This window comes from Lygodium microphyllum, chromosome 5 (genome assembly GCF_053477565.2).
Source record: "Lygodium microphyllum isolate KBCC chromosome 5, Lygodium_microphyllum_v1.1.10, whole genome shotgun sequence".
Taxonomy (NCBI): Eukaryota; Viridiplantae; Streptophyta; class Polypodiopsida; order Schizaeales; family Lygodiaceae; genus Lygodium; species Lygodium microphyllum.
Genome location: NC_141139.1, coordinates 15913167 through 15924967, shown reverse-complemented (window position 1 = coordinate 15924967; position 11801 = coordinate 15913167).

The following is an 11801-nucleotide window of genomic DNA, read 5'->3' as shown; positions in this document are numbered from 1 at the left end:
GAATTCCCACAATTATTTGCTTTGAGGGTGATTTGTATGGTGTATTGTTTTCGTCACATCATGGAGCTCTTGATATGTGGAATACCATTAATGTATGTCAAAACATTAGGTTTCATACATCAAAACTATGTTATTGATTGTTGGTGTTAGCTTTGTATCTATTGAGGGGGAGAATGTGATTAGTTAATGTGAGTGATAGTATATGGAATTTCTCATGCAAAAAAAGGCTAATGTACTGAGGCAGTGTATGCAAATATACTTTAGATTAGTCCCATAGTAAGAGTCCCATGTACTCTTATCTTATTCATCAAGAAAAGGCGAGCAGTTATGTATGTGCTTGTATAAAATATAAACCATTATATTGTATGTGGTACCCCATACTCAATAATAGGTGTTTGTCATGTATCTGGGGTGAATCACATACCACTTCAAGACCAAGGTGCTTCAAATTGTCATGCCTCTATTTCCAACCACTGCATGAGGTAAAGCTGGCCAATGGTGCACCATACTCAATAAGAGGTCGTTGTCCATGTATCTTGGGTGAATCACAAACAACAGACCAGTGTTATAATTTTGTACTTTTCAATGGCAAAGTGTTTGTTCATGATTGAAGCGCCTATATCTATTAAAACTTCAGTACATGAAAGTTTTAACTACATGAAAGTTTTCCTAGTTCTTAACTTTTCTTTTTGAAGGAACAAACAACTCATTTCCTAGGTTGTCTTATTATGCTAAAATTCAGGATATTGAACAAAGTAATTTGACACTATCGTTGAAGGGTGCAGGTGCTTAGTTTTAGTCTTAACGTATGAACTCATAAACTTTAGAATTAGATTATTATTACTTTGCTTAGTTTTAGTCTTAACGTATGAACTCATAAACTTTAGAATTAGATTATTATTACTTTGCTCATAGTTTGAAACATTATAGCATAGATGAGGGGTTTGGGAGAAAGTGCTTCAAATTGTCCTCTACTTGCAACTACTGAGGAGGGGTAAAAGCTGGCCAATAGTACACCATATTCAATAAGAGGGGTTTGTCCATGTATCTTGGGTGAATCGTAAATGACTCGAAGACCAATGTTATAATGTTTGTACATTTAAATGGCAAAGTGTTTGCTTTCGTGGTCAAACTATCTATACCTATTAAGACTCGACTGCTTGAACAAAGTTTTTCAAGTTTGCAGTTTTTTAAAGGAACAAACAACTCATTTCCTTGGTGCTTAGGTTGTCTCAATGTACAAACTCATAACTTTAAGAATTTAATTATGACTAGGTTGATTTTAGGTTTAAACAATAAAGCATTGATGAAATGGACAAGTACATTAATCTACTTAGAAAATCTAGAAAATTACTTCCACAATTATGTAAGGATATTTAGTAAAACCTTAGGGTGTCAACCCAAAATATTTATTTGAGAAAAGTTGTGGAAAAATATTTTTAAATATCAATATTTCATGACAATTATTTGTATTCAAAATAAACTAACATGATGGCTATAAATATTAGAAACTTATCCCACAGTGTGGATAAATGATTAGTGGATTGCATGAAGGCAATTCATTGTTGAGAGTGAACCACTAACTAAGCTATTGAGTTAGCGATTGATTAAGCATCCATGTTTAACAAGATTAGCATGTGCTTTTAAATTTTACCTATGAAACACACTAAATAAGAGTCATCCCTTCTCTTTTTACATAAGTTCTTCCAATGTTGGACTTTGTTGAAATCCTTATGTTGTTAATCCATATGGTGTTTATGACTTAGTCTATGTCATTGATGGCTATTCTATTTTAATCTCCTAAAATGATTGGTTGTTTAGTCTTTCCTAGAAACCCGAATGAGCCAAGAGCTAGGGGCTATATTATCAAATTTGTCATAAACTTGTATAACTTTTCAATTAAGAAAGTTAGATTGCTTAGTTATGCTTACTAAAATTTTACAACAAGCTATGAGCAAGTTATGCTGCTTGATTTACATTAAAGTTTTTAAGCTTTTGATTCGAAAAATTGAGATTGATTTGAAGTCCTTATCATTTACAAAACAAGCTACATATGATTGACATCATTTACAATGGGCCATGAGCAAATAATTATGTTGCTCAATATTGTAAGATTTCTAAACCATTTTTGTTTTGGATACTCAAGTGAGCAACTTCTTACAATTTGTAACTTGTCGAAAGCAATTTGGTATAATGCCCATTTTTCCTTAATGCTAAAGTCTTTGATTAAGGGAAATGGTGTTTGCTAGATGTATCCCTTGCCCAAATAAACTTTGTTGTGTTGCCCAAATTTATGTAAAGATATATGTGTTTCAAGTAGAAAAATTAGTTTGGTTGAAATCACACAATTTCCTTTATATCAAGACATGAGCAAGTTGTTATGTAGGAATTTTCACAAGGTCTAAGCTAGAGAGTCAAACATAAATATGCTTTGTTTTAAGCTTCTTATATTGTTGTAGTGTCATAATTTGACATGAAAAATTGGTCTCTAAATGTGATTAGGAAAAAAAATTATGCTTTGCCATTGATTTATAAATTTGATGGGGACCAAGGGTTGGGAGACATGTAAGCCAAACAATATGAGAAATGTGGTGATTGATGATGGTATTGGGATTGTGGCAATGATGTGATGGAGATTTTTTTAAAGGTGGTTTGCATTATGATTACATGTACGGAGGGTTGATTGGCCCACAATGGAGGACATTCTACCTCGTAAATTAGAACTTTTGATCTTGCTTAGACAAAACAAGAAGTTTCCAAACTTCATGATTGTATTACTAGCGTTGATGTGTAAAGAATTGACAAACCCTTATGGATCATGACCTATTTGCAATTGGCAAAAAAATCCTTTGTCAAATGTAGAAATCAAGATTTTTCCATGGAATGAAAATCATATTGAAAAATTTAAAGGAATTTGTCTAAATAACAATTTTTGGGCCATTAAGTTGATTAACCTTAATTGGTACAACTTGGAAAATCTAACCTATTTGTTATGAATAGTTAAAAGGAAAAGAATGGAGAAAGAGACTATGTTTTGCATTTGAAAAATTTATCTCAAAATCTACGTATTGTTGTTATGAAATCACAATTCATTTATGGTTATTGATTGCAAGATGTGAGAATAGTTATGGCATGAGACTAACAAAGATAATTTGTTATGGTGATGGTTTGTGTTTCTTCCTATTCTATTGAATTTGGATTAGAAAATGTTTGATTTGCTTTGGTAAATGTGCCTTTTATGCATGATTAACCTTGAGTGATTATGGAATGATTAAAATTGATTTGCAGATTGTAAGTTAAAACTTTTATTTTGATTAAACTACATTGCACATGATAACAAAACCAGAAGGATTAAGTTTTGAAATTATGATGGGACCTCATAAAATTCTTACATATTGACAAAAATTGAACTAAAATCCACAAGCTCATAGAGTTCTTAGATGGATGTTGTGTAGAACTTCAATAAGAGCACTAACAATTAAGAGTTGGAAAGTTGATGTTAGTGGTCCAAATTGAAATCTATTGCAACATTAAGGAGAATTATTGAAATCCCTAGTTATATTAAAGAGATTCGTTTGTTATGTGATTGACAACGTGTTCAAAAAGTACTCTAGAAAATAAATCCTATGGTTAAATGAACAACTTCACATAATAAGTTATAAAAGACCTTCAAGGTTCACAATGATAACAATGGATTTATTCTTAGAGATGGGAATTCTAAGATTCATTGGGCATTTGTGCAAAGTAGGAAGAGAAGATTTGATAGAGTAACCAATATTACAAACGGTTTATGTTGTGGGCTGCTGGATTTCCCATTTTGTTGGTTGATTTGGGCTTTTACCCAAGAGGGAGTTCCTAGGTTGTTGCACATGATCTAGCTATCCATGTATTGAATTGAGGGCTATTGCATTAAGTAGTGATGTCCAAGAATGCAAGCCACCTATTGTTAAGATAGATAGAGAAAATGAGCTTGCAAATAAGTGAAATTGGTATTTGTTGTAATCATATGCTACATATGATATTTCTATGCATGTTGATTTTGATCTATAATCAAGGAATGTCTTACAAGATAGAAAGGAATCTGCTACTTACATTTAACAAGAAGATTGTGCACTTGAATTTAGGCATATTGACGCTTGTTTAATAGGTGGCTTCTTTGGAAATACTTTATTTTTTGTGAAGATAAAGGGCATACCTTGAGTTGTAGGGTGCAAACTAATGTAAATAACTTTTAGTAGAAAATGGGAAAAAATCCCCATTTACTTAGTTTAAGTGAATCCTTAGTAATTTTATACCTTGGGTAGATGGAGGTTTCACTTTAATGGGAAAGGCTTCTCTAGTACTGATTGGTAACCTTATGGGCTTCTAACTATTGGTGACCCCTCTACTTCTCAAGATGGAACTGATTAGTAACCTTATGGGTCTCTAACTATTGATGACCTCCCTACTTCTCAAGATGGTATATAGTAGGAGTAGCTAGAAAGTTGATTATAAATGAGAAATGTGATCTCAATAGAATGTTAACATCACCCTAGTGGCTTGGTATGTGTACTGGATATCCTTGATGTGTCTAACTCAATGATATCCATCCTTATGATCTTGTTGAACTCCTCTTGATTGACCTCATAGAAAGGAGAGTCCAAAGTGTACTATAAAGATGGGAGGTGATGCATATATAGTCCATGTAATTGTAGCCATGTGCTTGTCTTAATGTATGAACACTTTCTCATCTTTGTAATGCTACCTATTTAGATGGCTCTAAGATGGAAACCTTACTTACTATGTAGATGGAAGGTGATTCATATATAGCCTATATTACTATAACCATGTGCTTGTTGATGTGCACCAACACTTTATGCAACCTTGCAATGCTAGCTATATAGATGAATCCATAGCTAGTTGCGAATTGCCACTTTAACAAACCCTTGATAGCATGATTTTGGAAGTCTATCAAGGGATGTATCTAGGTGACTCCATTTGAAACTCCTGAGGAATATTTGACATAGGACCACTTGAGTCTATCCTTGTAGGGGAAGCTATGCCTCATCCCCACAAGGATTGACATGCAAAAAGGGTAATAATTAACTTCTAAGGTCTACTAGAAAATGTTTTGCTATCATTTTTGGATAGACACTTATGGAAGGCATCTTGAACATAAGTGGACTAGTGTTGCACTTTGTTGAAAGAGAGTGAGAAATGAGGGGAGATAGACATGTACACCTCTCTAATCAAGGGTAAAATTTTACTTGGGTCTCGTAAAATGACACTAAGTTAGGATCCATGAAGACATTTTATGACAATCATGTGTTTAGCTCTTCCTAAAGTTTCTAATTTAACCTTTCATAGGAAACCTCTTGGGTAATTGAGACCACCTTGCCTAGGATGACCTTGTAGAGGATTCACCCACTTGATTTCTTGGAAGATGTCGTTTTAGTTTTCTAGGTAATCCTACCATGATTATGTTTGACACATACAAACATCTTCTTTCATTAACTCATTAGAACATTTTCCTTTGCACAATATTATCACATACATGAATACAAGTAAAAATAATGTTTGAGAAAGAATTATATTTATTAAAAAAGATATATAATCACTATTTTATTCCATCAATGTCTAGTCTAGAAATCAAACTTTACTGCTTGGCAAAGCACCAATCCACTCTTACCTAGCATTGAGGCCTTCTGGGAGATCTATCTTGGGCTCGTAAGGGGTTAGATTAGTCCTAGTATGCCCAAGGAATTATGGCAAGAGCCCTCCTAGCTCCTTGTTAACTCTTAGCTAACTATCAGTCCATAATTAGAAGAGACCTCTTGCATCTCATGTTGATCCTAGCATTTGGAGCGAACAATAAGATCCTTAGTGAAAGAGCCCAATGGCTAAGGTTGGGGCATGCTAAGAATGCTCCTACAAACTCAACATGTGTTAGCATATCATGGCTTAGAATACACAAACAATCAAACAATTCCTTGCAGTGCATCAAGTAGTTCTTTGCAATACAAATCCATGCATAGAATTCATCTAAGTGCTTTGTCCTCTAGCACGGGGTGTTATTCAACTATTCAAGCTATCATGAACTTGAGGTAGGCCTTAGCCTATCCCCTTTGGAAGGGAAATCAACCCCTAGAATCCTTAACCCATCCTTAGATTAGTTTAGGCCCTCTTCTTGAAACTTTATTTGTTCCTTCATTCTTATCTTACTGATGTCTTGGGAATTTTCTCAATCTTAGTCTCCAATTCCCAATCTAGTTTAGCTATGATCCATCCCAACGATTTGTTCTTGGATTTAGAAGTCTTTCCCTTGTGATGGGATCTTGGAAGATGGTCTCTCTCGTGCATAGACTTGATATTACTTTAAGTAATTCCATTTTGGATCTAGTAAAGACAATAATATTGTTAAGAAGTTAGTATTCTACTAGTTAAGAGGACAATATTCAAGAAGATAATATTATACAAGCTTAAATATCTAAATGATTTTTTTTTCAAGTACAATAATCAAGATTACCTTAACCTAGTTAAGCCTAGCTCTCTTTTAGGTATGGGATAATTGCATGAGAGTTTATAATGTACCACTCATTATACTTGCTTTTCTTACAAAAATTTGAGTACTAATCCTAATGCTTTTTCGATTCCTAGTCGTAGGGCCATGAGTTTCCGAATAGGAAAACCATAACTGCTCCTTTGTTTGTACATAGATCAAATCAAATTCTAAGTATGGACTAGGTGCCATAACTTGAGGGGGATGCTCCTTGTGGAAATTCTCTCTTAGACAACCTATCTATTGTCTATCTACTCAAATTGAAGGTACCCATAAGGATCCTTGAAATTCAAATAGCCAATCTCTACTTTGACCCTTTTATTAATATTCACTACTGCAACTAGTTTGTAATGAAGAACACATAATTTATACAATGAGGGGTACTTGAGCTTAGGTTGGTGTTGGTGGAACCTTGTTTGCTAGTCATTGGCAACTTAGGCATTTAGTGACATAAGTACATTACCTCTTAGCTTCTCCTAATGGGTGTAGCCCTTCCTAATACCATTGACTTGGCATAGCCAAGGTGTCTTGAAAATGGGTTTTCATGTGCCTCCCAAAGTATCTTCTTCTTTAACTCTTGATTGGCTAGGATGCATAGCCTTCTTTTGTAGTACATAAGCTCTTTCTAAATAGAAAATTTTGGTGGTTAAGCTGTAAATTAGGAGCTTGTTCCTTAAGTTGAACATCCATTCTTAGATGTCGATATTTTGCATTGTTTTTACCTTCTTTCTTTGTGTACAAGATGCCAGGTTACTTGGCATTGACACTATAAAAGCTATTGATTCTTCTCTTGAAGGTTTTTGTAAGATGAGAGCATTGATTTGGCTTATTGCATCCATAATGATATTCTCCTTACCTAGCAAGTATTTGCTCTTCAAGTCGTACTCTTGTAAGTCCTTGATCCATCTTCATTGTCTCATATCTAGATCCAATTGGTTGAAGATTCACTTGAGAATCCTATGATCCTCCATGTCGATCACCTAATGTGCCAATGAGTAAAGTCTTGCCATGTCACCAAGGCATGTAGTGGATGCTAGCTCATGTGGAGCTCGACATCTCCATAGAATATGCATAGAACAATCTAGATCTAAAACATCCATAAATCAAAATATGTTGTATAGAAGCTTAAAGAACCTTTTCTTAGTCCAAAATCCCCATTTTGGTTCACCTACAATAGAGCAATAGGTAAGTCTAAGATCTATTCACAATAGGCCTTTAATTGAGACATCCAAGAGTAATAGATTGCACCCGAGTTAAGGTAGAACTCCTTGTCAAAGTGGTAAACAATAATAGACATCCTCTAATCTTTGCATACATTAGTTCACAATAGTCCTAAAATACTCATTTTGGTCCCTCTTCATGCATACATCCACACACATCAATCAATATTCTCTTGTCTTTCTTCAATGCTTTCCTTGATCTTGTTTTTTACACAGGCCTTTACTTGGTTGCAACTTATTTTTGCCATAACTTTATTATACAAACTCCAAGTAGGGTCATCCATGTACTCAAAACCAAGTGAACAAACCGGATTGGCAAGCCAATGTGGTAAAATTACAAAAATTTCCCTATATAATTATAAACACATCACTTTTTTATGTTTTTTGGCTTGGATGACTTGTACCACTCAGATAAGTCCTTGTACGTATTTAGATTCACCCAAAGTTCCTCATTAAGTCATTAGAACTTAATCTTGGATATTTAGACTATTTAACTAAACATCTCATGAAGATAGGTGATTAGTGTTCTATATCCATGTAAGTGAAGCACTAGTGTAGATTGATCTTTCTATTATTTTCATTCTCTTGACTTATAGTCATAAGAGAGCAAGTTGCTTGGATGGATGGTGTTTTTCAAAAAAAGATACATATAGGAGAAAATGATTGCATCCATTATGACAACCGCTCTTACTTTTTGGCAACACCCTTGGAATGGGGGAGAGAGGAGAAAAATGAAGATGAAGAAATGTAATAAAACAGAGAGAAAAGAAGAGAAACAATAAACAAATCTTATGAAAGAAAAGAAAGAAATTCCTTGCCATAACAAGCCAACTTGTCCTTTAAAAAAATGGAAACAATCTCATGATAATGAGTTGTGACTAAGGAAAAAGTGAAAAAACCCCTTGGCTCAAATCCTTTTTGGAGTGCCAGGAATAGTACACCTTTAAGTTACTATTCCACCTCCATGGATGCAACCTCTTTTCATCTATCTATACATTTCCTTAGGCACCTCCCTTTGTGCACTATACTTTGATTGCAACCATACCCTTTGTAATCAACTTTATTCCTTTACCCTTTGTAAAATGACAATTGTCCCTTTAGTTTAATGTTGCTTTGGCAATCTCCTTAGGTGTGCTTTCCATTTTGATTATTCTTGGTCAACCTCAATGTTTTCTTCACTATCCAAATAAGTGATGTGAGATTTCATCCTACCTAGTTGGGGTTGTGAGCTATGGTTTACCCTTTATGCTCATTGAATAGGCCTAGGAGGCCGCAAATTGGCCAAGACTTGAAGGGGTACAGACCAATTTCAATGGGACATGGGCCAAAGATTGAAGTGTTAGCAGCCTTGGAAACCACTCAGTGTCTCATTCATGTCATGACATGTAGGTGGTTAACGGGTAAGTGGCCTAGTTTTTATAGCAAATAAAATTCAATTGATTATATTTTTTGAAAATTAAGATTTTTAAGCACGAAACATGCATATTGGTAGTACAAGGTTAGCTATGGTATCATGCATAGTGATCTAAGTGAAAGAACATGTTAAATTTTGATAAAGAATATTGAGAATATTATTTTCTTATTTGGATATCATATCTAGTGCGAATATGTGTGAAATATGTACCCAAAAGTAGCACAAGTGAGGAACGCTCGATGCTTTTGGGATGTATACAACATTGATGCAATCTGTAGTTGAAAGTCATGAAATGATATTAGACTTTTTTGTTGCACCCTCTTCTTTTTTTGTCACATTAAAAATGCTTGTGCGTTCTCATGAATACTATGGATCAAATAATTTTTATGCGTATACCGTTGCATAGCAATTGATTCCTTGAGTGAGTGGGTGAAGAGATATGAGCCGATTAGTGTTGAGGGTTCAAAGGGGTTTCTAGTGAGGATGAGTTGAGTGTAAGTGTTAGGTTTGTGCTAAAAGACGAGGACCAACGGGTCAAATTCCTAATTGGGTAGATCACTCATATGTAGAGGCAGTGGCAATCATGTGAGTAGGTGCATTTGTGACGTTTGTGTGGTGTACTAGACACCTACAGTTTGGGCACTTTTGCTTGGAGTTTGAGACAAGCAGTTAGGAGATTGGACTACAATGTAGTGTGTCAATGTTTTGGAGAGAGACTTCCTAGTTTATTGCCAGTCGCTTATGGCCATAGGGCTATGGGGGTTGGTCTTGTGAGGCTCATCACTGAGCTTGAGTGTGTGAGAGCCACTCTGTCAGGTGCATTTTAGGTCTTGAAAAAGGACATTCCATTCTTATTTGTGTCTTTCAATACTTATCAATTGGTTTTGATCTTTTAGATGGTTTCCCTTTTAAGTTTGGGGACCCAACTTTATGATAGTCAAATTTGATCTTTTCGATAGTCAATTTTGCATGCGAATACTCACTTTGGGTTTGAGGTGACCTAACCATATTTCCACAATGCATAGTTAGACTTAATTACACGTAGCCTTACCCTTTGATCTATTGATTGTAGATGCCAAGAAAAAGTGGTAAATTTTAATATAAAAGCCATGGTCATAGTGAGATTGTACTCATTTCGTTCAATGTCTCATCAACTTGATTATTGTGACACTATTCATTGTGTAACTTAAAGAAAAAAGTACAATGCCCATCAACTAAATGCAACCCTCCAAGTCGTTTAAGCAAATAGCACCTTGACACCCACCTCCCTCCAAGATTTATGACTTTCTTTTCCTCAACACTATCAATATTTCATATCGCTTAACCATGGAGACTACCCTTATGCATGCATATATGCACATGCATGTGTGGACGCATGCACGCACGCGCGCGTGCACGCGCACACACACATAGAGAAATGACAAAAAATAACAATGTTTAAAAATTTTGATAGCTAGAAATAGTATGTGATGAAGGATAACAATAAATAGCAAGAAGAGTTTGAGTGCACGCGCACACACACATAGAGAAATGACAAAAAATAACAATGTTTAAAAATTTTGATAGCTAGAAATAGTATGTGATGAAGGATAACAATAAATAGCAAGAAGAGTTTGAGGCAAGAGCCAAAAAAATGATGTTATAATTTGCAAAGATATTTAAGGCTCTAGTTAATACATGTACTACACAGAAAAAGGTTTCTTGTAAAATCTAAATACAAGTCCCACAATATGCGTTTTGTACCCAGTATTCACAAAGAATGTTTCTTATGAAATCTAACTATTGGGCTTACTCATATGCAAATTGGATAAAAATGATGTAAAAACAAAATGTCTAGCAAGTATGAGTGTAATAAAATATTCCACAAGCTAAATATATGAATCACATGCATACATTTTAAAATCCTATGGGAAACATAAAAGTGCCTAGTTTAAAGATTGGACATCCTAAGTGGATAAGAGAGGGACAAAAGAGTTGAGAGCATCTAGACCAAAAGATAACCTATGCTTTATGATAGAGCTCTCATTCTTGTGATGAAAATTTGAGAGCCTTTGCTTCTCAATCTTATCCCCGAGAGAGAGAGAGAGAGAGAGAGAGAGAGAGAGAGAGAGAGAGAGAGAGAGAGAGAGAGAGAGAGAGAGAGAGAGAGAGAGAGAGAGAGAGAGAGAGAGAGAGAGAGAGAGAGAGAGAGAGAGAGAGAGAGAGAGAGAGAGAGAGAGAGAGAGAGAGAGAGAGAGAGAGAGAGAGAGAGAGAGAGAGAGAGAGAGAGAGAGAGAGAGAGAGAGAGAGAGAGAGAGAGAGAGAGCTAGCTTAGGAGAAGCTCCCCTTCTCCTCTTGCTTCCATTCTTCTTTTGTTTTCTTTTCTTCTCCTCTTGGTGTTCTTGCGGTGCTTGGAGGAGGATAGAAAGGATGGCTTGGAGCTTCAAAGGAGCACATAGGAGAATCATGAGATCATCAAAGCTTCCTCTTAGAAAATCATCCAACAACATGATATGTAGAATATGATGGGTCTACTATAATTAGTTCTTTACTTCTTGCTTTTTGTATGTGTGTGGGTGTGTATGTGTATGTGTATATGGATAAATATGTATATAGAGATAGAAAGGATGAATATGAATGTGTGAGAGTT